This window comes from Anabrus simplex, chromosome 2 (genome assembly GCF_040414725.1).
Source record: "Anabrus simplex isolate iqAnaSimp1 chromosome 2, ASM4041472v1, whole genome shotgun sequence".
In the NCBI taxonomy this organism is placed as follows: Eukaryota; Metazoa; Arthropoda; class Insecta; order Orthoptera; family Tettigoniidae; genus Anabrus; species Anabrus simplex.
The window spans coordinates 18,495,919-18,521,434 of record NC_090266.1 but is presented as its reverse complement, the minus strand read 5'-3'; the positions used below and the strand labels follow the sequence as shown (position 1 = coordinate 18,521,434).

The 25,516-nt window shown below is 39.2% G+C and overlaps 1 protein-coding gene across 6 annotated transcripts in view; it reads left to right on the top strand.

The window, feature by feature from the left end:
• Positions 1 to 25,516, top strand: part of LOC136863890 (uncharacterized) — a 446,082-nt gene that overhangs the window by 120,145 nt on the left and 300,421 nt on the right. For 2 of the 6 annotated variants that reach the window (XM_067140289.2, XM_067140286.2), the window contains exon 2: positions 13,528 to 13,618. The exons of the other annotated variants lie outside the window; for them this stretch is intronic. The gene's annotated coding sequence lies outside the window, so the exon portion shown is untranslated. The remainder of the gene's footprint in view (positions 1 to 13,527; positions 13,619 to 25,516) is intronic. 6 annotated transcript variants of the gene reach the window in all.

The window sequence follows — 25,516 nt, the reverse complement described above, 5'->3', positions numbered from 1 at the left end:
TTCTATAAGGCTCGTTTCCTGTATTTGTCATTTGGAGCTGGAATAATACAAATACACTACTCGAAGTGAACAACTATGTGAAAACTCTTATGAATAATAATATCTTGCGTATTTTGCAATCACTTAGCCTTCTTTATGATGGTTTCGCCTTACACATAGTGGAAGAATATCTACTTAAATTATTTGCTAGGATATTTCTCTTGATAAACTTCATGAAATATGTGGGCATTGTGCCCGTCAGTGTGAAATACCATTCTACATGTCTTCTATTGTTAAAATGTAAACGAAGATATCTTGGTGAAAACATTTATGAAATAAAAATCTATAATGCTTAAAGGTTCATAAATTAGTGGTGGGCACCCGATGCCCATCATTGCTTTCTCCGTTACAAAGAGTCACAGTTATGGGAACTACCATTTGTTATTTTTAGTTGGTATAAGTTTATTAAGTACATCAAAACGTAATTATAACTCTAGCTAATATATTTACACTGCAGATTCGAAATATACTGTATATAAGCATATTTACTTGGATACACACTTCTTAACAATTTGATAAGGATTCATGATTCCACAGCACTAACAAACAAATCATGCTTGTGCTCACCATGGAGATTGCAAAGGTATATACCTAACAGTACTTTAGACACAGAGGTACAAATAAAACGGTGATTTCAAGAATATCCCAAGTCCAGAGAGTAAAAGTTTTCAGGAGAGCCAAAAATCTGTATGGTGTTAAAAATAGTTCTTGAAGCCAAAATGTTGTAACACCATACAATAGTTGTCCATTCGATATATTTTCCTACAAAAAGTATAATTGTATGTCTTAACAGTAACCGTAAATAACTGTACAAATCAAGTGGACTTGGGATGTTTTTGAAATAACAAATTATTTGCGCATTTTGAATTATTTTTATTGTAGGATTGTACTTTATTACAAATTGAAAAATTATATATACTTTTGCTGCTAATGTGCAACAATACACACCAAATAATTCCAAATATACCCACTGCACACTTCATAAAGCATTACAGTATTCGAATTTTCTTCAACAGCACAATAATTTCCGTCTTCATTAGTGACTCTAAGATCTGCACAGTCTGTGCTTGCAAATACTTAATCAACGATTTAACATCATCAAGTTTCTTTTGGTGAACTCTGATAGGTTGCAAGTAAGCCTTACAGGGATTGTCGGCTTCGTATTAGGTTTTAAGACGCGGAAGTACTCATTGTTTTGTCTATGACTGTATTCACCTGTTGACGATCAAACTTGAAGATGTTATACTCTGTAACGCCAAATCGCTCTTTGTCTTTTGTTATTGTGGATTTGAAGTATGGCTTGAAACCTGCTTGGAAATTAATGACTTCTTCTGTTTCCAAGCAATACCCAGGAAATGTTTTTCTTTATTAATTCTACCCACCCTTCGTACAACTCCATTGTTGCCACTCGTCTCCTTATCTTTTCAGTGGCGGTAAAATGCTGGTCCTCTGACAGGAAACATCTGAGTAACCTTCCAAACTATGTGCTCATACACCTGAGTGAAGAAATAGTGAATCATAGTTATATTGTGGTACTGACCAATGCGATGATCTGAAAATAAAAACAGGTAGTTCTTAATATAGACATGAACACAAGAAAGAACTTCATTTACTCTCTTTTTTTGCTTTAGTTTCTGGCCGTGTAAATATTACACTATTATCGGTTCTCAAATTTATAACTGCAAAATTGTGGAGCCACAACTGTCTTTTGTAGAAAACATCACCAACTGGCAGATGAGGGAATCAGATATTCTGCTGAAAATCAAAGCAGATCGCATCTGCATTTTCATGATTCTGAAGATATTGCGTTGCCTCTTTCTTGGATGTTTTAAACCTCTTGGCTTTTGCTTTGTGACGTTTCATAGCATCTTGTAAATGTTTCCTGACCGCCCTTTTTGTTTCAGTGCCTATTTCTACATGATATTCTTCACAGACACTATGGTTCCCAAACCCGGGCCATTCAGAGGCCGCGGAGCTTGTCACGTGACTGCTGAGTCAGCAGCGCGCGAAATTTGAATTCTACGTGAAGTCATTGACCTCTAGTAGTGTACCTAGGCCGGTTCCAACTCCGCGGTCATTAACACGAGGTCACTGACCCCTAGTATAGTAGTAGGGCAATGAAAATTTGCGGATTTTGCATAAGAGAGCGAGTATAACCTCACAGTCGCTATCTTGAGGGCCTAACCTTATTTAATGGCTAGTTGCCCTTTCCGACGCCTAAGAGAGTGAGCCTAACCTCACAACCGCCATGTTGAAGAGGCTATCCTTAGTTTTATGGCAAGATGCCATTTCCAACGCCAATTGCACAAGATGGCGGTTATACACAGCTCCTTATGAGACGGCCTAGGGGTGCTTGCGCAAGATGGCAGCTATACACAGCTTCTTATGAGACGGCCTAGGGGCGCTTGCGCAAGATGGCGACTATACATAGTCTCTAATGGGACGGCCTAAGAGCGCTTGCGCAAGATGGCGGCTCTACACGGCTTCTTATGGAGAAAGATGACGGCTGTGGGTGATTGCGCAAGATGGCGGCTATACATAGGCTCTTATGGAGAAAGATGCCACCATAGGCGATTGTACAAGATGGTGGCTATACACGCCTTCTTATAGAGAAAGATGACGGCTATGGGCGATTGCGCAAGATGGTGGCTATAAATAGGCTCTTATAGAGAAAGATGCCGGCCATGGGCGATTGCACAAGACGGCGGCTATACATGGTATCTTATGGAGAAAGATGACGAGTATGGGCGATTGTACAAGATGGCGGCTATACATGGGCTCTTATGGAAGAAGATGACGGCCTTGGGCGCTTGCGTAAGATGGCTGCTATACACAAGCTTATAAGGAGAAAGCTAGCTTAGAGACTACTGCGCAAGATGACGGCTATACACAGGCTCTTAAGGAGAGAGCTGGCTGAGGTGGCCTACTGCGCAAGATGGGGGCTATACACAGGCTCTTATGAAGAAAGCTAGCCTAGAGGCTACTGCGCAAGATAGCGGATATACATACGCTCTTATGAGACGGCTTAAGGGCAATTGCGCAAGATAGCGGCTATACATAGGCTGTTATGGCCCACTCCCCTTCCTCCTCCTCCTCCTCCTCCTCCTCCTCCTCCTCCTCTGTCGAGGCATAGTTTTGTGTGTCTCTCCGACAAGTTTAAACATGTATTACAATAACTACGCGATTTTTTGCTTAAGGCCAGAGTGAGCACGTGCTATTATTCTGTTCTTAACTTTCAGTGATGACGTTATCATGGTTATGCATGATTAGACTTGTTCGTTTTCTTAATCTTTTATAGATGGAATGAGTAGCTGTAAAGAGGCAAAGGAATGCAATAAGTACAACATTTTGGATGCAATAACATATTTATTTACAAAATTAAAACAATGTACTACAACAGTCTTCGTTTTGCTGCTGACAAGGTTGCTATGCTCCTTAACAGATTTCTGCGAAGTGGTAGCATGCTCGTAAAATTGTAATGCCTCCTGCAACATTCAGATTTAATTTTTAATTTCGTGTGGCTATTTCTAGCCGAGTGCAACCATTGTTAGGCAGACCCTCCGATGAGGGTGGGCGGCATCTGCCATGTGTAGGTAACTGCGTGTTATTGTGGTGGAGGATAGTGTTACATGTGGTGTGAACATTCAAATTAAACAAAATATTTAGTGTTTATGAAATATATTACTAGCTATGTTATGTTTTACGAAGAAGGTAATGCAGTTCTTCCCTTGTTGTTATTCATGTGGTTTGTTCCTTTTCTGAATCATCGTCAGCATGTACTGAACTGAATGGAAAAAGTTCAACCATATACTGTGTACAATGTTCAATCCTCGGATTTTGTCCATCCCAATCATCACCATTTTCACCTCGATTCTTGTAATGATGTTGGCAGCTTCTGCATAAAGCTACATCGATTGACATCTTACTGTGTAGAGGAATGATGTCCCAAAAATCATTTACGTAAGGGGCAGCGTAAGTAGATAAAAATCCAGGCGGTAAATATTGAATGAGATGTTTTGCATCTCATATAAGGTTCTATGTTTATAGAACATCTTAATAGCCTCACATACTCGTGTAAGTAAATATGATGTTGCGTATGAGCGTGTAAACAACATGCATATTCACAGTTTTGCTGTTATTTTCGTGTACTCTTTCTGTTCCATAGCGTACGATGTCGAAGCACACACTAATGTTTATGATAAAGGGCTATCCTTATTTATAGTCTTGTAACAATATTCGTTAGCGGATGGTAAGTAACATAACTCATATGAATAATAAGACAATTGGCTGTTGTGTTAGCAGGAATGTTTTCTGATGGTTTAGTTCTAAACGAATATCGACAGGAGCAGTCTATAACTAAAATCGGTGCTTTATTTTTAAATTCTTGAGGCAAAAATAGCGGACGATCTTCTTTCTGATAATACGATGATTGGAATTTGCAAAACATGTCATAGAGCATCCCAAATTTATTTTTCTCAAAATTAATGTCCATGCTTTCGTAGGGATACGTAATTCCCTTGAGATATAGCCTAATATTTCTTAATTCGTGAGCTATCGTGTTCGTGATTGTATTTACGATGGGTTTTGACACGCCCCCTCACACAAGTCATATCAAAATGGTGTCCGGGTAGTGACACCATGGGTAAGCGTATCACAACAAGGAAGCAACAAAATAAAATGCCACCAAAAACAGAATAAATTTAAAATAAATGTGGAAGTGTGAATATTTAACACAAGGGACCCATTTCCCAAGGGACTAAAAGGGGTGGGATCAACAAGGGAACCATAACAGGCATCTACAAGAAAAATTTTTACACCCTTTTCAAAAAAACTATGTATTAATTCAAAAATTAATACAAACTACTACATCTTTAGCTGCAAATAAATAGGAGAAATAAATCAATTTTATCTAGTTAGAAGAAATATTTGAAGTTTCAAGCAAATAAAAAGTAAATACGTAAGTCATATCTACAATTCTGTTTCTTAAAAAGCAAGAGAAATTTGGTTAAATTTATAAATACTAAGGTGAGGTTTCTAACAAATAAATATACTATATCTTAATTTGAATAAATAAATAAATAATTTGGGTAAATAGTACAAAATTTCAGAAAATATACGAAATACAAACCCTAGCGACTTACTAAGAAAGGAGCTCCTCGAATAAACCAAAAATGTACCATATTACATGCTATCTACACTTAAAAATAAATACATTGTCTAAGGACCATTCTTAATGGAGGGTTTACCACACCGAACGCATACCAGAGAAAGAAAAATGTAAAACGCGTCACACGAAATTAATCACCAAGACATATCTGACGAAAAATATCAGTCACATAGCATACCCCAGAAAAAGAACCATAATGCATAGTAAAATTAAACCCCACCAATACAAAACCACAAACAGAAAGAAACGAGCAGTCATCGTTCATGTGCCGTACACTTCAAGAGAGGACCAGTCATGTAATACCCAAACGTTAGCAATCGCATGTACTTAAGAGAGCAAGAACAATAGAGATCCGTACACAACGGCATCCAGAGGCAGACTCCACACGCGATAAGACAATAATAATAACAATGCAACAGTTACGTAACGACAAGCAAAGATAAGAGCAGAAAATTAACAATGGCAGACAGACACGGTTCGATCAGATAAGGCGACTCAATAATGCAAGAATGATGACACGAACGTTATTAAAGCCCTCCATTAACAATGTCCTTACATTCTACATAAGCACTACACGTAAAATGAATAATACGGAAATTTACTGCCACTAAATAGACCAGAATATAACTATCTACCTTAGATTAATTTTAATAATAATAACTTTTGGAAAATTAGTGTCAACAGAGAATGCTCGCTGCACAATTCAAAATGTACCGTGACAGAGGAGAAACTAACCCGTATTAAAATAACGAAATAAATAGAACAAGGTGTGACAATAAAATTTAACGTCAAACACAGGCAAAATTTACAAACACGGGCAGCAATAAATCAAATGAAAACACCAGCATGAAGGAAACGTCACGAAATACACACACACAAATTTAGCAGAAATAAAATAAATATGAAAAATATAATGGGAAAGGACCAAAACACACTAAGATTTTAACGGACATCACAATGCACATACGACGGCTCCAAAATACAAGTCCACATGACGAAAATGTACGAACATAAATTACACCTCGCAAAAAAAGAACACCAATCAACTGAGGCACACAAAAAATTTATAAAAAACAAATCAACGAATAAATAAGATGCAATACTTACATAAATGAAGAACACTAAATTACCAAATAATCCATAATGAACAATGCACCAAGCAACCACCCGTCTCACAACAAAATTAATACTACCTTAAGCACTACATCCTTTTCATCAAATTAAAATATAACTACATATTTATATTCGCAACTAATCCCTGAAAGGGTTGCACCACACCACTATATCCGATTCCCGTAGCAACGAAATTCATCTTGCAATATATCGTAGACATTACAAAACGTCTTACTCCAGTAAGTTCAAATAGCATACAAGCAGACAGTCATTTGCGGAGCGCTCAGCGCAACAGACGACAGTCCAGTGAGTCGAGCGCTATCTGTCTAACAGCGTTCACACTCACCACAAGTTTCACTGCGCGCGCATAGATGGCATTAACGTACACATTTCAGGCAGTTGAATACACTGTTAGAACATAAAGTATAAAATGTGCCGTGCATATGGTCCAACAACATATACGAAAAGTCTAAATATATTATACAGATATACGAAGACGTACATCGTCAGATTTCAAGTTTATTTATTAATTATAACGCCTCAGTTTGAAATCCAAAAATAATATACAAGGGCTTCTCAGTAAAACGTGACGTTTCAACAGCATAGCTATCTTGTTTGTAGGAGGTAACACAGGATGTTCATGGAGCTCCCAACTTCGAAAACGTATAGGTAACGGTGTATCAGTTTTTACAATATTGAGCAATCGAAGTTTTTCACGATAAGATAATGTTACATGTGGAATCCTCCACAATATACGGTGGAATTTTATTTTCGAGTCTATTGGTGTTTCTGCTGCTTCAAGAGAATTGCAATCACTTCGATCACGGATCATAATATGCTCTTGTTTTGCGTTGATTATAATACGTGTAAAGTCTTCTGTGAAGCCAAGAATATGTTTCAATGATAACATACCTGTAAAAGTTCCGTCCTCATTAATCATCCAGTTGTTAGTAGCTTTTGGACACCATACTGCCATCCGCAAAAGATTACTTTCTTCATCACAAAAATAAGAGAAGAGTTTCATTGCCCTTGTAATACCAACATCCTTCGTTCTACCTATTTCGACATTATTTACTTCATATCACGCTTCAGAAAAGAGAAAAGCTAGAGCATTGTTGTTTAGTTGTAATGAATGTCCTTGGTCCACTTCCATCTGACTTATCAAGTCGTCCTTCAATATAGGGGTAGCTTTCGTGTGGTAGGGTGTATACATCTGATTAATGATAAAGCGAATTTCATCATTGTTATTTAATCCAAACGTAAAATGTTGATAAGAGTGAAGTTCACTTTTTACTACACCTTCACGAACTTCTACTGTATTCATAATGTCTAGAATTTCCTCCATTTTGTTGTAGTAGCGTATAAAATAAAATAAATCTTGGAATATCTGCTAATGGTTATCTGTTAACTCGATTAGTCTTCGCAAACGTGTGGTATGTCTTCGGAGTGTACACCGTGTTTTATAAAAAAATGTTCATACTGGTTTAAGATGAAGCTTGTAAGCTACGTACGTGTGCCGATCTAAATTAATACGCTGATTATGTTTATTTACAAGCCTAAGATTAATGTTACTAATGTGTTTTACATACACAGGATGATCAGGAACTACTGCTGGTTTCTCACGAATAGTATATCCACGTTCCTCTGTAACAATAAAGTCCTTCAGGACGTGCGAAGTTTGTAGATTACTATTCAAGTCAATAATAATATTACAAGTAATGTTCACATTATAATCATCGAAGCGTTTTATAGGTTGATCAGACTCGTTACGTACGTTCGGTAGGAGCTCCCTCGATGAAAATCCAAGCAGTGGTCCAATCGAATCAGGTTGTGATTTGAAGTCAATCTTAAATGATGATTCAAAAACACATTTATGTGTAATGTTGCTTACAGTAATTGTGATTACTAAAACAACTCTCTTCTCCAAACTGTTCAATTAACGTACCTTCAATATAGTCATAAATATCGTATACTGAATAACTGCCAGAGAGTAACGTTAGCACATACTCACCGTAATAGAACTTGTTTAAACCATCACGCACATTATAGATTTTATTATAGACTTCAAACGATACTAGTCCAAGACTATGTAGCTGATATCCAAGTTCGATCGGTGGATTAAAATAGACGGTTGTTTCAGATCCTTCAGCACGTACAGCGAACGTTCTTTCACCGTTAGTCATCACGTGCACAGTAATGCTCTTTCTCTACTGTCTGGGTGTGATATAAGAACATAAGACATAATTGTCTGCACATGCGTGTATTGAATTTTTGCACACGGTTTGTATTGTAAACAATGACTGCACTGCTTCCGAAATAACGTATGAGCTCAAAGGGAGGAGGTAAGTCTCCATAGCTATCGAAATACCGTACTTTAGATTTACGTTTTACATAGGCAACGTAATGAGTTCCAGGGCCGCAACTGTCGTCTAACTTAATTACAACACTTTCACGTTCTTGTGGGCACGCTAGTAGTTGATCGCGCATATACACACCTCGAAAATAATGAATCTCTAGTTGTTTAGCGAACGGGAAAATTTCTTCGTGGGCAGAGCTCGATGTGGCAGGGCATTCAGTAGACGTTTTCAGGAGATATGTAGATGCCAAGCCCTTTTTTATGGTGCTAGCTTCATGTGTACGCCTTTGCCACGTAATGCAATTGCCTCCATCGCCTTGTTATGATATTCACTCTTTTTCAACTCTTAATTTGCTTCTTTTACAGCCTTAACAGCTCTTGCTGCAGCATTAGCACCCCCCAGGAATGACCCTAAAGCTGCTAGTCCAACAAACAGCGTAGGATGAATTCCTCCTCGTTTTGGTACAGGAATAATTCATGCACGTTTACTAAACATTGCCTTTCACTTTGGATAAATTCTCGCTCTTGCGGCGCGTAGTGCCTTAGTAATAGCTGCATGCGGATTGTATTCCCCTCGAATACCTTTTTGTGCAGCCTTTATAACATCTTTCCATCCAACAGTTTTTACTTTTTTCTTCTTCATATCGTTTTGATATCGTTGTTTCACCATTCTGTACACGACTTGACTCGTCAAGAGCAAATTATAACCTAACTGTTACCTCTTGTTTCGTTTACTATATATATATTGCCTACTTTATTATTCAGTTATCATGAAGATTATAAAGCAGCAAGACACACTACCTGTTAGTGACATTGTGCCACATCTCTTACCGGGTTCTAGTACAACTACAAAAAACGTCATGGAACGTTGTTACCTTTTACTGTTCGATGTATTATATCAGGCCCATCGGGATGTGGAAAAACAAATCCTTTACTTACACTTATGACTTCTTTAAATGGTATGCGCTTTGAGAATATTTACGTTTTCTCAAAGTCACTATATCAACCGCTATATACTGTTCTACAAATTGTAATGCGCGATCTCGTTAAAGATGGAGTAAAATATTTTGAATTTAATTCACATGAGCAAGTACCATCACTGGACGATGTGCTACCCAATACCCTTATGATCTTTGACGATGTTGCAACACAACAGAAAAACGTTATTCGTGCATACGTTTGTATGGGGCGATATAAATATGTTGATTGCATCTATTTATGTCAAACCTATTCTCGTGTGCCTAAGCAGTTGATACGCGACAACCCAAGTATTATTGTGCTTGTTTGGCAAGATGAGCGCAACATGTGGCATGTGTATGATCATGTTAACACTGATATGCCATTCAATGACTTTAGACGTATGTGTGCTACATGTTGGTCATCACATCGTTACAGGTTTTAGTTATTGATAAAGAAAGTGATGTTCAGCATGGGCTATATCGTATGGGTTTCGATTATTTTATATGCATTAACACAAAATTACAGTGACTACTTGATCAAAAACCATCATCATGTTAATATCTAGCAAGGGGATTACAAAACATATAATCCATGCTCGAAATAATATTCGACGGAAATTTAAAGAGCTTAAACATATTCATCTAGACACGGATTTACTTTTAAAACACAACTAGGTACACCACTCAAAGAAATTTTTAATCCTACTTCATTGCTTCTATGCAGACATTATATAGTAAAGACAAGCATGAATAAGAAGAAGAAGACAAGCATAAACAAGAAAAGCATAAAGAAGAAAAGCGGGATGAGGAAGAGAAGAAGCAACATATATATCAAGAAGAACAGTATAATAAAGAACAACTTAACGATACTTCACCATCTAAGCGTGTTGAGTTTTTAACTACAGATGTTATTGCTGAAACACCTACTACATCAACACAAGATCTACCATCTTTGTCTGAGGTTATGATCACGCCAGAATATCGAAATCAGTTTAGAACTTTTATTCATGATACCTATTGATCTCTCTTTGCACCTTATATTGAAAAACTCTTTACAGGACAAACGGACACCACCTACTCTATTCGCTATGAAGACGACTGTTTCTGGATAGGAAATTCAAACGTTAAGATTAATAGCAACAAACTTATTGTAAAAGGTGTTACCTACAAACCTACGAAAGGACACTTAGAACTTCTTTTCTCACGAATACCTGACAAAGATATAATTTTACAAGATGATCTTAAACAATATAAAGCAATACTTTTTGCTACTGACGCAACACGACGTAATTACAAGAGAATATAACCTGTAAATGCAAATAAGAATTACAAGTATCGTGAGTTTATTTCTAAGCTGTTTCCGACTGCACTTGGCCTTAATGTTATCTACAAGCATTTGTTGCCGTATGTAGACGTAAGATACTGAAATGACCCCAACTTACTCGTTGAACTATTACAAGTTCTAAGAGCATCGCAAGATGCTGGTCACACAGGTCACGAATCGGAAATTCTTGAAATAGATAGAGAATTACAAGATACCAGTATTATTCTGTAATGGCTCGTCAAGATCTCACCAGTAAAGGTAAACATCGCACTTGAGTTACATAAACCAGCACGTCGCACTTACTGTCGCAGACGCGTTATTACACGAGGAAAAGATGATCACTGGCAAGCAGACTTAGTAGAAATAATTCCATATGCCGCTAGCAATAAGGGATATAAGTATCTACTTACTGTTATCGATGTCTACTCGAAGTTTGCTTTTGCATAACCTGTGCGTTCTAAGACAGCAGCTCAAGTCAAAGACGCATTTAAACATATTGTTGAAGAATTTTTCTTCTTACCTCCAGTTACTTGGCATTCATTACTACTCTACGTTCAGTAATATCAAGGCAAGTGTTGTAGAACGCTTTTAATGATACACTCAAAACAATGATGTGGCGAGAATTTACAGCGCAAGGTTCATATCGTTGGATTGATCTGCTACCTAGACTTGTCTACTTACAACGATACACCTCATCGCACTATCGGGACGAAGCCACGTCTTGTTACAAGAAATACACCACGCCTAGATATAATTCATTTTGCAATTAAAACAGCTGATCCGCGCCGCTATCGCTTTAAAGAAGGTGATTTTGTTCGCATCAGCAAACACAAGTCTATCTTTGCAAAAGGACACACCCCTAACTGGAGCACTGAACTTTTCAAATTAGAAGTGTTAAGCTTACTAATCCAGCTACGTATTTACTTCGCGATCTCAGAGGACAGCCTATTGAAGGAGGATTCTACATCGAAGAACTGCAGAAAACAAAATATCCTGATTACTATTTAATCGAACATGTTATTCGACGTCATGGAAATAAACTGTATGTTAAATGGCTTGGTTTCAATAACAGCTTCAATTCATGGATTAACAAAGAGGATGTGCTTTAAATCTTCTGTTTTTAATTCTCGATCCTCTACCTCTCCTTTCTTCTAAGTCAATACACAACAACATTATTACTACTAGATCATTTAGGACATGCTGTAGGATAGAATTAATATTAAAGTCACCTGTAATATGTTTTACAGTTCATATTTATTATAGAATATATAAATTTTCTTCAAGTAAGTCTGTTTTATCCTCTATTTATTTTACTGTCATTGCCACTACCTAGTAACAGTTTTCCTTTTATTGCAACGGCAAGTGCTGTCTGTTTTAAGCAACTGTAGCACTAGGTGCCGATACACGCAGCATAGTTTACGAAGCAGATTTTCATCAGCTACACGTCTTAGTTCAGGATTGTTTTGTCGATGAGCAAGGTCAAGCTCTTTGCAAGTAGCATCTAACATATTAATACCAGGAACACCACGTGCCAAGCGAACGTCAAGTCGTGTTCTATGGCCACAGTACTCGTAACTAGTAAGATGAAGCTCGAAGGGAAGAAGATTAATCAGTATTAATCAGTATTCTATAAGTTTTTCTATATTTATATGCATGCAATATACTAAGGTCATGGAACACACTATATTTTCTCACCGCTAGATAGCGGCTTTATTCTATCCGTAACCCGGTCGAAAACCGATCCTTAATTTACAGAGTAATCATAACGCATTACTGTTGAGAGTGATATGCGGTAATCTGCCTTACACGTTATTCTGCAGTTGCGAGCTCGATAGCTGCAGTCGCTTAAATGCGGCCAGTATCCAGTATTCAGTAGATAGTGGGTTCGATCCCTACTGTCGGGTTTTTTCATGGTTTCCCATTTTCACACCAGGCAAATTCTGGGGCTGTACCTTAATTAAGGCTACGGCCTCTTCCTTCTGTTGTTCACTGGGCATGTTGGCTATCCGTAGGCGACGTGCGCGTCGCGTTAGCACTGCTCTGCATGACAGCCAGCATAGTTGCTATATTCCTTAAGTCTCTCGCTGTCGTTATCTTCAAGTTTCGTTGCTTGAATTTTTGTTATTGTAAATGTACCCGGAGGTACACCCGCCCCGTTCATTCAAATAAAGCGCCTTGAAGAATGCCATCTGATATATGAAGTTAGCAACAACTAGTGCAAGAAATTTGGACTTTTCTCTACAGATATCTCCACTAAAGGAACTTATGTTATGCCCTCTAGTGTGAAGAGGAACTATTAAAGTCCTAAAGTATTTTTTATTTTGAATTTTACTACACTGAGTTGATTATTCTTTGTTTTTGGTATGTTAAAGTTGTCAATACTTCGATCACTTCCCGCCAACTGAAGATGTTGGCCAATAGAAAACTTTGTGTATTTATTTTTCAGCCAATTACATTTATCTTGTAACTATTTAATTATCCATTGGAAATTGGGGGTGTGTCGGGCTTTAGCCCAGAGCTCTCTAGAACCTACCTCTCGGGTATAAAAGCTGGCATATTTTTCGACCAGGTCGTCTAATTGACCGTCCAGTCTACTGAGTGTGTGTTAACAGAGGAGGCGGAGGCGCCTCGCCCATCTTCGAGTATTCCATCAGCTTAAGGTAATTGCAGCCATTATATATTATATTTATAATCTTTATAATGTAACATCAAATTACCAAAATGTACATTTCTACTTCTAATGTAAATTTCACACAAGACGAAAAGCACTTAGCTGAAATCAGGGAATACAGAGTGTGATACCCTCGCGTATTCCCTCTCAACTTGATTTTGAGGTGACTATGACTTTGTAACCTTTGTATCTTTACACTCCTCCATCTAGTCACCTCAGTAGCATAGGATTTGCCTCTGTAACGTTGGGCCAAAATCCCAAATAGGGTTTTGATCTTTTAATTGCAAGTTTCAAGAAGTGCAAGGGTTCGCCTCCATATCATTTTGGTTTTTGGCCAGTAACTTTAACCTGTTGTTTTCCGCAAAGGCCCGGTAGAATGGGTATTCGATACCCCTGTAAATTTCAATTTCATTCTTTTATGTTAAGAGGTTTGATTAAGGGAGTGATTACTGTTTGAATTGTAAAATGTAGGTTTTGCGTTCGATAGGCCTGGACCTGTCTGGACTAGGTTTCCAAGTGTAAATTTTAATAGAGCAAAGACGTCTCTTCTTTGGAATGGTTAAAAAGTGCCTTTTAAGGGCCGGTAAGGTCTAGGGTTCGGAGAGTGGTCTCCTAGATAATTTTGTGGAGCAAAAGGGTGCTCTTGAAACATTGGATATTTTGTATACTCTGTAGAAGAAAGTGAGAGTTTCGTCTTCTTGACTGTTTTTTGAAGGGGCCGCAGCGCTCAGGGAGCTTTAAGCTCAAAGTGCTTGTTATTCGATATCAAATGAAATCAAAATCTCTTGATTTGCAAATGAGGTGTCTACATCGGTGGCAAATGACACTAAAATACATTATTGTCAAGCACTAAATATTAAATTAACAAGAGAAGAAAATTTTCCTATAATAGAATATTATACAATTTATGCTAACAATACAGTACAATTTATACAACATTTAAACACACAGCTCATCCTTAATAAATTTATATTGTTTACAAAATTCTACTTATAATATCTCCTGCACTACTTACAAATATAGTCAACTGATATACAGTATGTGGAATTACTTCAAATGATACTGTACAACTGGTATAAGATTAAAATTTACATTGCATTTATGCACTTTTATTTTTTTCTTTACCCATTCTGGAACCTAAGTAGCATAACGACCTGCTGCGTCTTAACCAGAGCCCCTTTTGCCACCACTTTTCAGAGTTCCTGAAGGGCCTTCACAGCTACCGTAGCAGTCCCAGGGCCCTCGAAGTCCCCACTGTACTTCACCCCTACAGGCAGTCCCCTACTTTGGCTGTCAAAACTCCTTAGACCAGGGGATGGAATTAATTTATTCACACACATTTTTTACTTACATTAACCTGCACTGGTCGAATGCTCTCTAATATTTAATTTATTTTCTCTGTTGCTGTTTATTCTTTTCTTGAATATCTGTACAGATTTTGGAAAAGGATCAAACACTACCCCTGGTAAACTGTTCCACTCCTTCACACCCTTCCCAATGAATGAAAATTTACCCCAATCGCTTCTGCTAAAATTCCTTCTAATTTTACATTTGTGATCAGTCCTGCCGATATAATTATTTTCCAACTGGAGCCTCTCACGGATATCTCCCCATGCTGCTTCTCCTGTATAGGCTCCATATAACCCTATAAGTCTAGTTTTCTCCCTTCTCTTACTTAAAGTTTCCCACCCAAGTTCCTTTAACATTTCTGATACACTACTCTTTCTTCTGAAATCCCCTGTTACAAATCTTGCTGCATTCCTCTGCACACTATCTATTTCTTTCATTAGGTATTCTTGGTGAGGATCCCAAACACTGTTTGCATATTCCAATAATGGACGAACCATACTTTTGCATCCTTTAATATTCTAATATTGTTACCCTATCTTCTGAACTTTTGTACCTGAATTATACAGCTTCTCTTTAAAAAAGAGATAACCGGGAAAATAAATATAACACTAATTTTAAAATTTTAATTAATCTTTTGACTGTCATAGATAGAACCATTCATGCACTCACCTTCTTTCACCTCCGTCCACCACGGTATCCCCGTAACAGTAAAGAAATGAAAACTAGGAGTCCCTTCCTTTAATTGTGTTATTTTAATCCAAACCAAACCCCATAGCACTTGACCTACCAACCGCTGCACTACCACGAAGGCGTGTAGATTACGGGGTTGTTGCGTGGTCAGCACGACAAATCCTCTCGTCCGTTATTCGATTCTGACACTGTTCAATTTACATTAACTCTCTATCGAATATCCATACAGTTTTCTGACTTGCCCAGGGAATCAAATCCGGGACCTGACCGAGGGTCACTATCTTACTAACGGGGGTTGAATCCATAGCTTTGTAGTCACTGTTATATACAGTCTCTCTCTAGCTAGGCAGACCGTCTATTCCATTATTCCTGTTATTATTATTATTGTTATTATTATTATTATTATTATTATTACTATTATTACTTAGAAATTGCTCTTATCGTTACAATTGCTTTTTTAATTATCATGATATATCTGTAGTGGGACATTTCCCACCAACCCCCATAGCCCATGGGACCTTGTGACAGCGATAATTACCCCAAATAGGTCATGGTCACTTGAGACAACGCGCCACAGTGAGCGATAGTCAAGGGACCTTTTCTGCCTAGAGACACACGTCACCTCATCTGGATTCCCAAATATAATCCAAACTGATGAGCTAACAAATGCTCTTACGACAGTGCGAGGTCTACCGCACCTCCTCCTTTCCGAGATATGAACACCGGCCTCCCAGGACCGTAGTGCGTTCGCGGCTAAAAATAACTAACTTACAGCCTTCAGTGAACGGAGGAAAACTAGGATTCGTTTTCTTGGCAAATGATAAGCATAGAACTTCTAAAGGAATTTATTGACTCCAGTTAAAATCGCATTAACAATTGCATGAAAAAACCTGGATAATCAGAAATATATTTAACCCTGACAAATCCATCTCCAGTTATAAAACTTAAAGAAAACTGATTACATTTTGCACAATAATTAAATGTTTTTTCGTTGGCTTTCGTGTAAAATAGGCAACAAAATAGGCATGAAAAAATACTTTTAATTCAATAACACGCTCAATTACTATAAAAGGAATTTACATCAAGCAACGTTTCAATGTTTTCAGGTAACAACCTTGTTCTTCTGTCGGGCAGAATATTTTGTACTGAGAGAAATCTCTCAGCATCACAGAAAGTGCTTGGATGAAACTTCAACGAAGCCACTTCATTTCGTTTTAGTTCAACTGCTTCATCTACCTCACCTCGTAGCACCCTGGCTACTTTTACCGTCGTTTTCCACCATGGATTCTGCTGCAGGACTCTTATGGAAATCTTTGCTGACAGCGGCTACCTTCCCAGAGGTTCGGTCGAAACTTCCCCAACTCGGTGATTGCTGCCGGCGGCTTGCTGAAGTCTGAAGATGCTCCAGTTTATGCAGGGGAATATTAGCTCCCATCACTGCAGTGCACAGGTCTATAGAAAATTGTTGTTGGTCGCCGTTCACAGTGGACTGGTAGAAAAGCTGCGATGACAACGCTTTCTGTACTCGTGTCAAATGCATCTCAGTATTTCTATGTTGATCTATATGGTATCTTTTCACATTTAATCTGAAAAATAATGAAATTGACGTAAATTACAATGTTCTTATATTCCTGCAGCTAGGATAATGGCACAATAATGCCGTATGGCCTTCGGAGAGGCCTGGTGCGGGTCTTCTCATAGATGGCCTGTTAGGCGACCTGCATGTCTGTGAAGATGAGGGCCCTACCTAGGATGATTTCTAATGCTTAAAACGCCACACACACCCAGCCCCAGAGCCATTGAAATTAACCAATTAAGGTTAAAATCCCCGACCCGAGCGGGAATCGAACCCGGGACCCTGTGAACCAAAGGCCAGTACGCTGACCATTCAGCCAACGAGTCGGAAAATATAAACATGCATTTGTTTCATTAAAAAAGAGAAAGACTATTAGAGGTGATGTTTCTAGAAGTAGGCTACAAAACTTTAAAGTAGCAACGAGAGAATTCGTAATTTACATGGAAATATGTCCTCAGAAATGTTCAGTTATAATCTGGCAGTTTCCTGTCAAGTTCATGGGGTGAAAAAATCATAAAAATGACGCGAAACGATACCTAAGTAGCGTAGAGGAGAGATCCTTCCTATATGCTTGCCAGAAACTCACCAAGCTGCCTCTAGCAGTATTCTTACTTATATAGAAGAATTAACACGGAGGTACTATAAATCTCAGATTTGTAAACATTTTATATGTTCCTATTCGCCGGCTTTGGTCAGGAATACTTTATGTTGCCCGCAATAGATCCTGCATCATGTGTGCCAACAAGGCTGCCACCCTCGTGATTTGAAATTGTCGTGGCATGCGCCCATACACTTACTTTTTGTCACAATTTAGCAAAACTCTAGATGGGATGTTAGAGCATAAGCACCCCAGACTATCTTTGCTTGCGTCCCCAGCACAACGAGTACTAACGGACCTCACCAATCCAGACCAACGGTCTTTTCACTGATATGGTCTTGTAAAGGTGTGAAATCGTCCAAGTAAGTGTATGGGCGCATGCCACGACAATTTCAAATCACGAGGGTGGCAGCCTTGTTGGCACACATGATGCAGGATCTATTGCGGGCAACATAAAGTATTCCTGACCAAAGCCGGCGAATAGGAACATATAAAATGTTTACAAATCTGAGATTTATAGTACCTCCGTGTTAATTCTTCTATATTCTTCTTATATGTCTAGTCTCTGTGACATCGTCCTAGCTGCACCACATTCGATCTTCAACCTATGTTTCGCGAAGGCTTAGCGGAAGCGTAATAGAGTTCACTAGAGCCTACACATAGCGCTGGTGAAAGTTACTCACGATTTTTTAAAATTACAATTCAGTTGTAATCCACTTCTGTGGTGTAGTAGTTAGCGTGATTAGCCGCCACCCGCGGAGGCCCGGGTTCGATTCCCGGCTCTGCCACGAAATTTGATAAGTGGCACGAGGGCTGGAACGGCGTCCACTCAGCCTTGGGAGTTCCACTGAGTAGAGATGGGTTCGATTTCCCCCTCAGCCATCTTCGAAGTGGTTTTCTGTGGTTTCCCAATTCTCCTCCAGGAAAATGCCGGGATGGTACCTAACTTAAAGACGCGGCCACTTCCTTCCCTCTTCTTTGCCTGTCCCTTCCAGTCTTCCCATGCCTTCACGAGGCCCCTGTTCATCATAGAAGGTGAGGCTGTCTGGACAAGGTACTAGTCCTCCTCCACGGTTGTATTACCCGACCCAAAGTCTCACGCTCCAGGACGCTGCCCTTGGGTAGAGGTGGGAACCTTCGCTGTGTCCGAGGGAAAAACCTACTCTGGAGGGTAAACAGATTAAGAAAGAAAGAAAGAAAGAAAGAAAGAAAATATTTCAGTTGTAAATCTCTATCTTCACAGGAATTGAATCAGTGCTCAAATTACCGACTTTTTAATTTTCATCCACTCTGTGACAAGAGACCACCGGCGTTCTAACGCCTCGTTCAGTAATTAATGATTATTTACATTTTAGCAATAGTAAATGATTGAAAGTTCATGTCTAACACAACAAAACAACTTTCCACACTACGTAAGTTAATAGGCCTATAAATGCTACAATGAAATGCGATCGTAGTTCAGTCATAATAAAGATAAAAGGAACAAACGAACTTTTCTTTTTTGCTAGTGGTTTTACGTCGCACCGACACAGACAGGTCTTACGGCGACGATGGGATAGGAAACGCCTAGGAGTGGGAAGGAAGTGACCGTGGCCTTTATTAAGGTAGGCCTACAGCCTGTCTGGTGTAAAAATGGGAAACCACAGAAAACCGTCTTCAGGGCTGCCGACAGTGGGGCTCGAACCCACTATCTCCCGGATGCGAGCTCACAGCCAACTCGCCCGGTGATTTTTCTTCGGGCATTGCCACAGACACCCTTCTTCACAATAAATCACAACACGTTCTGAAGATAAAGCGTTCGCGTACAACAGTTCACATCGAGATGGAGCTATAAGGTTTCGACGTTGATTATTCTTGAATTTGTCTTAGAAGATTGGAGGGGTTGAAGGCTTCAAGGTCAAATTGTTCCTTGTTTCTCCTGACGGAAATTTCCCAAGAACTATTTCTGGTGACTTCCAAGAATTCCGATTTTTGTTCGTGGGGTAAATAGATCTTGAGAAATGAGAATGTCGTGCACATCAGTTACAATTTAATGCATTGGAAGAAAATCGGCTTCTTTAAAATAGATTCAAAAGGCATGAAATAGGCAATTATATTCCAAATAGGCACAAACCCCTGAAGTAGGCATTTATAGGCACAATAAAACCAACTAAATCTAGCTTAAAGGACCCTAAAACGGATTTATATCTCAAAAGACTACGTTTCTGAACACAGGAATAAAATAGGCAAATAGGCAAATTCCCGTCTCTATTTATAACACTGCCCGTATGATTTACACAACAATCCATTAGCAAATGACGGGTCTGGGAGTGAACACTAATCTCCTCAAATACGAAGACCGACAGCACTATTACAGGGGGGCCAGAACCCTCTTCACACCAGTTAACACAACAAAAGAAAATCACAAAATTCGGACCCAAGAGTTTCAAGATATTTAGCAAGAGATGAAAAATCTCGCTTGCCGCCATTTACTGTATCTGCCATAGATTTCTAATTTGGAAAATGTGAAAGGGAATTCCTCCTCTTAGTTTATATACGCAATCACTTCACAGCCGACTATGATATGTTCACTACTACAGTTTATGCTACCCAAAAATTATGGTGAATTCCTACGTTCGAGACCCTGTCGCAGTTTCTTATTTTTGCAGACAAAAGTCTATCTCGACATTCTGATACGAACACTTCTAGATTACAGTAAAATAATTTTACATGGAACTTATCCACACCACGTTCGAGATAACCACCTCTAATGCACAGCACTGTTTTTTCTCCCGAATAACGGCGCGTTCTCGCGTCACGATCTCGCAGCATGAGTTGACGACACAGTCTCATTATATTTTCAATCCGTCGCGATCGTCCCGTGAATCGAACTTTTCCCACCGTTTACAATATTTCCGCACTTATCTATGCACTTCATATAAACTTGCTCAGTTCACGTCCGAACAAAGGCCAAGTCAGAACACTCGCTGGCCGTGTGACTGCCTCGAAAGCTTCACGTCAAATGTCCTTCTCCCCTCACAGGCGGGTCCTTTTATCGTTTCTTCCCGGTTCGGAGATGAGCTGAGGAGCGGTCCCTATTCCAATTTCAATTTCTCACGTTCTACAAGTCCTACATTATTGGCGATGCGATTGATTGTGTGGCCTCTCGATCAATATCATTTGCTATGATTCGGAAACCAAATCGATCGGTAGATTAATTATTATCCGCGATAATGGGAATCCCCTTTGTGAGTTTTGGTTTTCTGCTAGCGTGGGCACGCTACTGCCGATTACATAATCCGTGTCGGCGTAATTTCACTCACAGTGCGGTGTTAAGCATACTTATAATTTTGTTGTCAATCTAATATTCTCAATTTTGACATGGCATCCTTTCTTTATATAATTTAGGCGACATGCTACAAAATAATCATCTAAAATCACACTCTCTCGTTGACACTACTGTGATCCGGCATTTGTTTTTGTGGCGGAGTTATCCGGATATAGTTTCCTTCCTTGTCCTTCCTTAGGTTAACTTCTCACTTTGGGGGTTTCTCAAGCCATGAAACTCTTCCGCAATATGATGCAACCTCTCTTCCATACAGAGAAGGACGCTCAAAACATGTCTTCTTCCCATACGTTAATTTCTAAATAAGTATCCACATTATTGATACGGTCACAGTAGTGAAAATGGAAACTACGGAAAACTATCTTCAGAGCTGGCAAGAGTAGGGTTCAAAACCCCTGGATGCAAGTCGTGATGTCGATTACAACAACGCTTGAAAGCCCATGTTGGCAGCCGTAAAGATAGTTTTACTTGGTATCCCCATTTTCACATCAGGCAAATTCTGGAATATACCGAGTTCGATAGCTGCAGTCGCTTAAGTGCGGCCAGTATCCAGTATTCGGGAGATAGTAGGTTCGAACCCCACTGTCGGCAGCCCTGAAAATGGTTTTCCGTGGTTTCCCATTTTCACACCAGGCAAATGCTGGGGCTGTACCTTAATTAAGGCCACGGCCGCTTCCTTCCAACTCCTAGGCCTTTCCTATCCCATCGTCGCCATAAGACCTATCTGTGTCGGTGCGACGTAAAGCAACTAGCCAAAAAGAAAGGAATTTCGTTCCTCATCTTATATCCATCCAATTTCCTGTTAGAATGGGCGAGTTATTCCGGGTATTTGACATAACTGGACGTATTCCAGAGTAATTCCTGTTAATCATTTCTTTAGCATAACCTTCAATGGCTCAACAGCTGACTCACGGTTATAGTATCATCACTGATCAGGAGATGGGATAAAATTGTCGTGGGGTGGCTGTGTCATACAGTCCCAGCATTTGCTAGGTGTACTAGGGGCTAGTTCGCGTCCCCGGGTTCGAGTCCTAGCCAGATTAACTGCATCTAAGGCTAGTTCATAGTTTACGTACACACAGCCCCCGTCAATTATTACAGCACATCGCAGATAGCTGAGTTTGACGAGTAGTAGGAGGCCGTGACCATAAGTTAGGAACTAGAGGAGAAGCAGAGAAGACTATTCAGAAAATATCTGACCTGACCGTGGATCGAACTCCGGCTACGAGCTACCACCTTAGATGCAGATAAAATCCTCGGGTGACTTACACAAACGTCAGCACATGGTGTTGAACTAATTAACCTTTATGATTCCACGCACGGCAAAATACGATAACCCATGCGCGCGATTGTGTTTGTTTTGCTATTGCTGAAGAATGACGAAAATCATCAAACTATGTCCAATTCATAAACATAACAGCAGAATAAAGTGTAAGGCAGATTACTGCATATGCCTCTTAACATGATTAACATGATTATGATTACTCTGTAAATCTACTTCCACACACGGCATAATTTTATTAAGGATCGGTTTTCAAACGGTTCAGGTATAGAATGAACCCCACATCTAGCGGCGAGGAAAATATAGTGTGTTCCATGAACTTTGTATATTGCATACATGCAGGTAAAATTTCCTGACCTGACCGGGAATCCAACCCGGTCACGAACTATACAATGTAGTCTATCTAAACCACGAAATAGCCCTTAGATGCAGGAAAAAATCCCTAACCTGACGTTTATCACACTGTGGATTTTTATTTCAACCCCATATTCCCAAGTTGACGGTCGTTGTGTGTTTGAGTCATCAGTCCATAGACTGGTTTGATGCAGCCCTGCATGCCACCCTATCCTGTGCTAACCTTTTCATTTCTACGTAACTACTGCATCCTACATCTGCTCTAATCTGCTTGTCATATTCATATCTTGGTCTACCCCTACCGTTCTTACCACCTACACTTCCTTCGAAAAACAAACTGAACAAGTCCTGGGTGTCTTAAGATGTGTCCTATCATTCTATCTCTTCTTCTCGTCAAATTTAGCCTAATCGTTCTCCTCTCAGCAATTCGATTCAGTATCTCTTCATCCGTGATTCTATCTATCCATCTCACCTTCAGCATTCTTCTGTAACACCACATTTCAAAAGCTTCTATTCTCTTTCTTTCTGAGCTAGTTATCGTCCATGTTTCACTTCCATACAATGCCACGCTCCACACGAAAGTCTTCAAAAACATCTTCCTAATTCCGATATCAATGTTTGAAGTGAGCAAATTTCTTTTCTTAAGAAAGCTCTTCCTTGCTTGTGCTAGTCTGCATTTTATGTCCTCCTTACTTCTGCCATCGTTAGTTATTTTACTACCCAAGTAACAATATTCATCTACTTCCTTTAAGACTTCATTTCCTAATCTAATATTTCCTGCATCACCTGCCTTCGTTCGACTGCACTCCATTACTTTTGTTTTGGACTTATTTATTTTCATCTTGTACTCCTTACTCAAGACTTCATCCATACCATTCAGCAACTTCTCGAGATCTTCTGCAGTCTCAGATAAAATAACAATATCATCGGCAAATCTCAAGGTTTTGATTTCCTCTCCTTGGACTGTGATTCCCTTTCCAAATTTCTCTTTGATTTCCTTTACTGCCTGTTCCATGTAAACATTGAAAAGGAGAGGGGACAAACTGCAGCCTTGCCTCACTCCTTTCTGGATTGCTGCTTCTTTTTCAAAGCCCTCGATTCTTATCACTGCAGACTGATTTTTATACAGATTGTAGATAATTCTTCGTTCTCGGTATCTGATCCCTATCATCTTCAGAATCATAAATAGCTTGGTCCAATCAACATTATCGAATGCCTTTTCTAGATCTACGGATGCCATGTACGTGGGCTTGTCCTTCTTGATTCGATCCTCTAAGATCAGACGTAAAGTCAGGATAGCTTCACGTGTTCCTACATTTCTTCTGAAGCCAAATTGATCTTCTCCCAACTCAGCTTCAACTTGTTTTTCCATTCTTCTGTAAATAATACGTGTTAAAATTTTGCAGGCATGAGATACTAAACTAATGGTGCGGTAGTTTTCACAGCTGTCAGCACCGGCTTTCTTGGGAATAGGTATAACAACATTCTGCTGAAAATCGGATGGGACTTCTCCTGTCTCATACATCTTGCACACTAAATGAAATAACCTTGCCATGCTGGTTTCTCCTAAGGCAGTCAGTAATTCAGAGGGAATGTCATCAATTCCAGGTGCCTTGTTCCTATTGAGGTCACTCAGAGCTCTGTCAAACTCTGACCTCAAAATTGGGTCTCCCTTTTCATCAGCATCAACAGCCTCTTCATGTTCCAGAAACAAATTATCTACATCTTTACCTTGATACAAATGTTGGATATGCTCCTGCCATCTTTCTGCTTTGTCTTCTTTCCCTAGAAGTGGTTTTCCATCTGAGCTCTTAATATTCATACACCTAGATTTCCTTTCTCCAAAGGTTTCCTTGATTTTCCTGTATGCAGCATCTACCTTTCCCAGGACCATACAGCCTTCGACATCCTTGCATTTCTCCTTCAGCCATTCTTCCTTAGCTGCCTTGCACTTTCTATCCACTTCATTCTTTAATCGCCTGTATTCTTTTCTGCCCTCTTCATTTCTAGCATTCTTGTATTTTCGTCGTTCATCAATCAGGTCTAGTATCTCCTGAGTTATCCACTGATTCTTAGTTGATCTTTTCTTCCTTCCTAACATTTCTTCAGCAGCCCTACTGACTTCATTTTTCATGACTCTCCACTCTTCCTCTATAGTGTTTCCTTCAGCCTTTTCATTTAGTCCTTGTGCAACATGTTCCTTGAAACAATCCCTCACACTCTTTTCTTTCAACTTGTCTAGATCCCATCTTTTTTCATTCTTTCCTTTCTTCAATTTCTTCAACTTCAGATGGCATTTCATGACCAACAAGTTGTGGTCAGAGTCCACGTCTGCTCCTGGGAAAGTTTTTCAATCCAACACCTGGTTTCTGAATCTCTGCCTAATCATAATGAAGTCTATTTGATACCTTCCAGTGTCTCCAGGTCTCGTCCACGTATACAGCCGTCGTTTGTGGTGTTTGAACCAAGTATTGGCTAGGACTAAATTATGATCAGTGCAGAATTCAACCAGACGACTTCCTCTTTTGTTCCTTCGTTCCAATCGTTATTCACAGCTTTCTAGAGCGGGATAGCCGCTTTTACGTTGCACCGTTACAGATAGGTTTAATATCAACGATGGGATAGGAAAGGGCTAGGAAGTATCCGTAGTGTTCATCATTTTTTAAATTTCTAATTTCATTTATATATTAAATATGTAACATTATATATTTG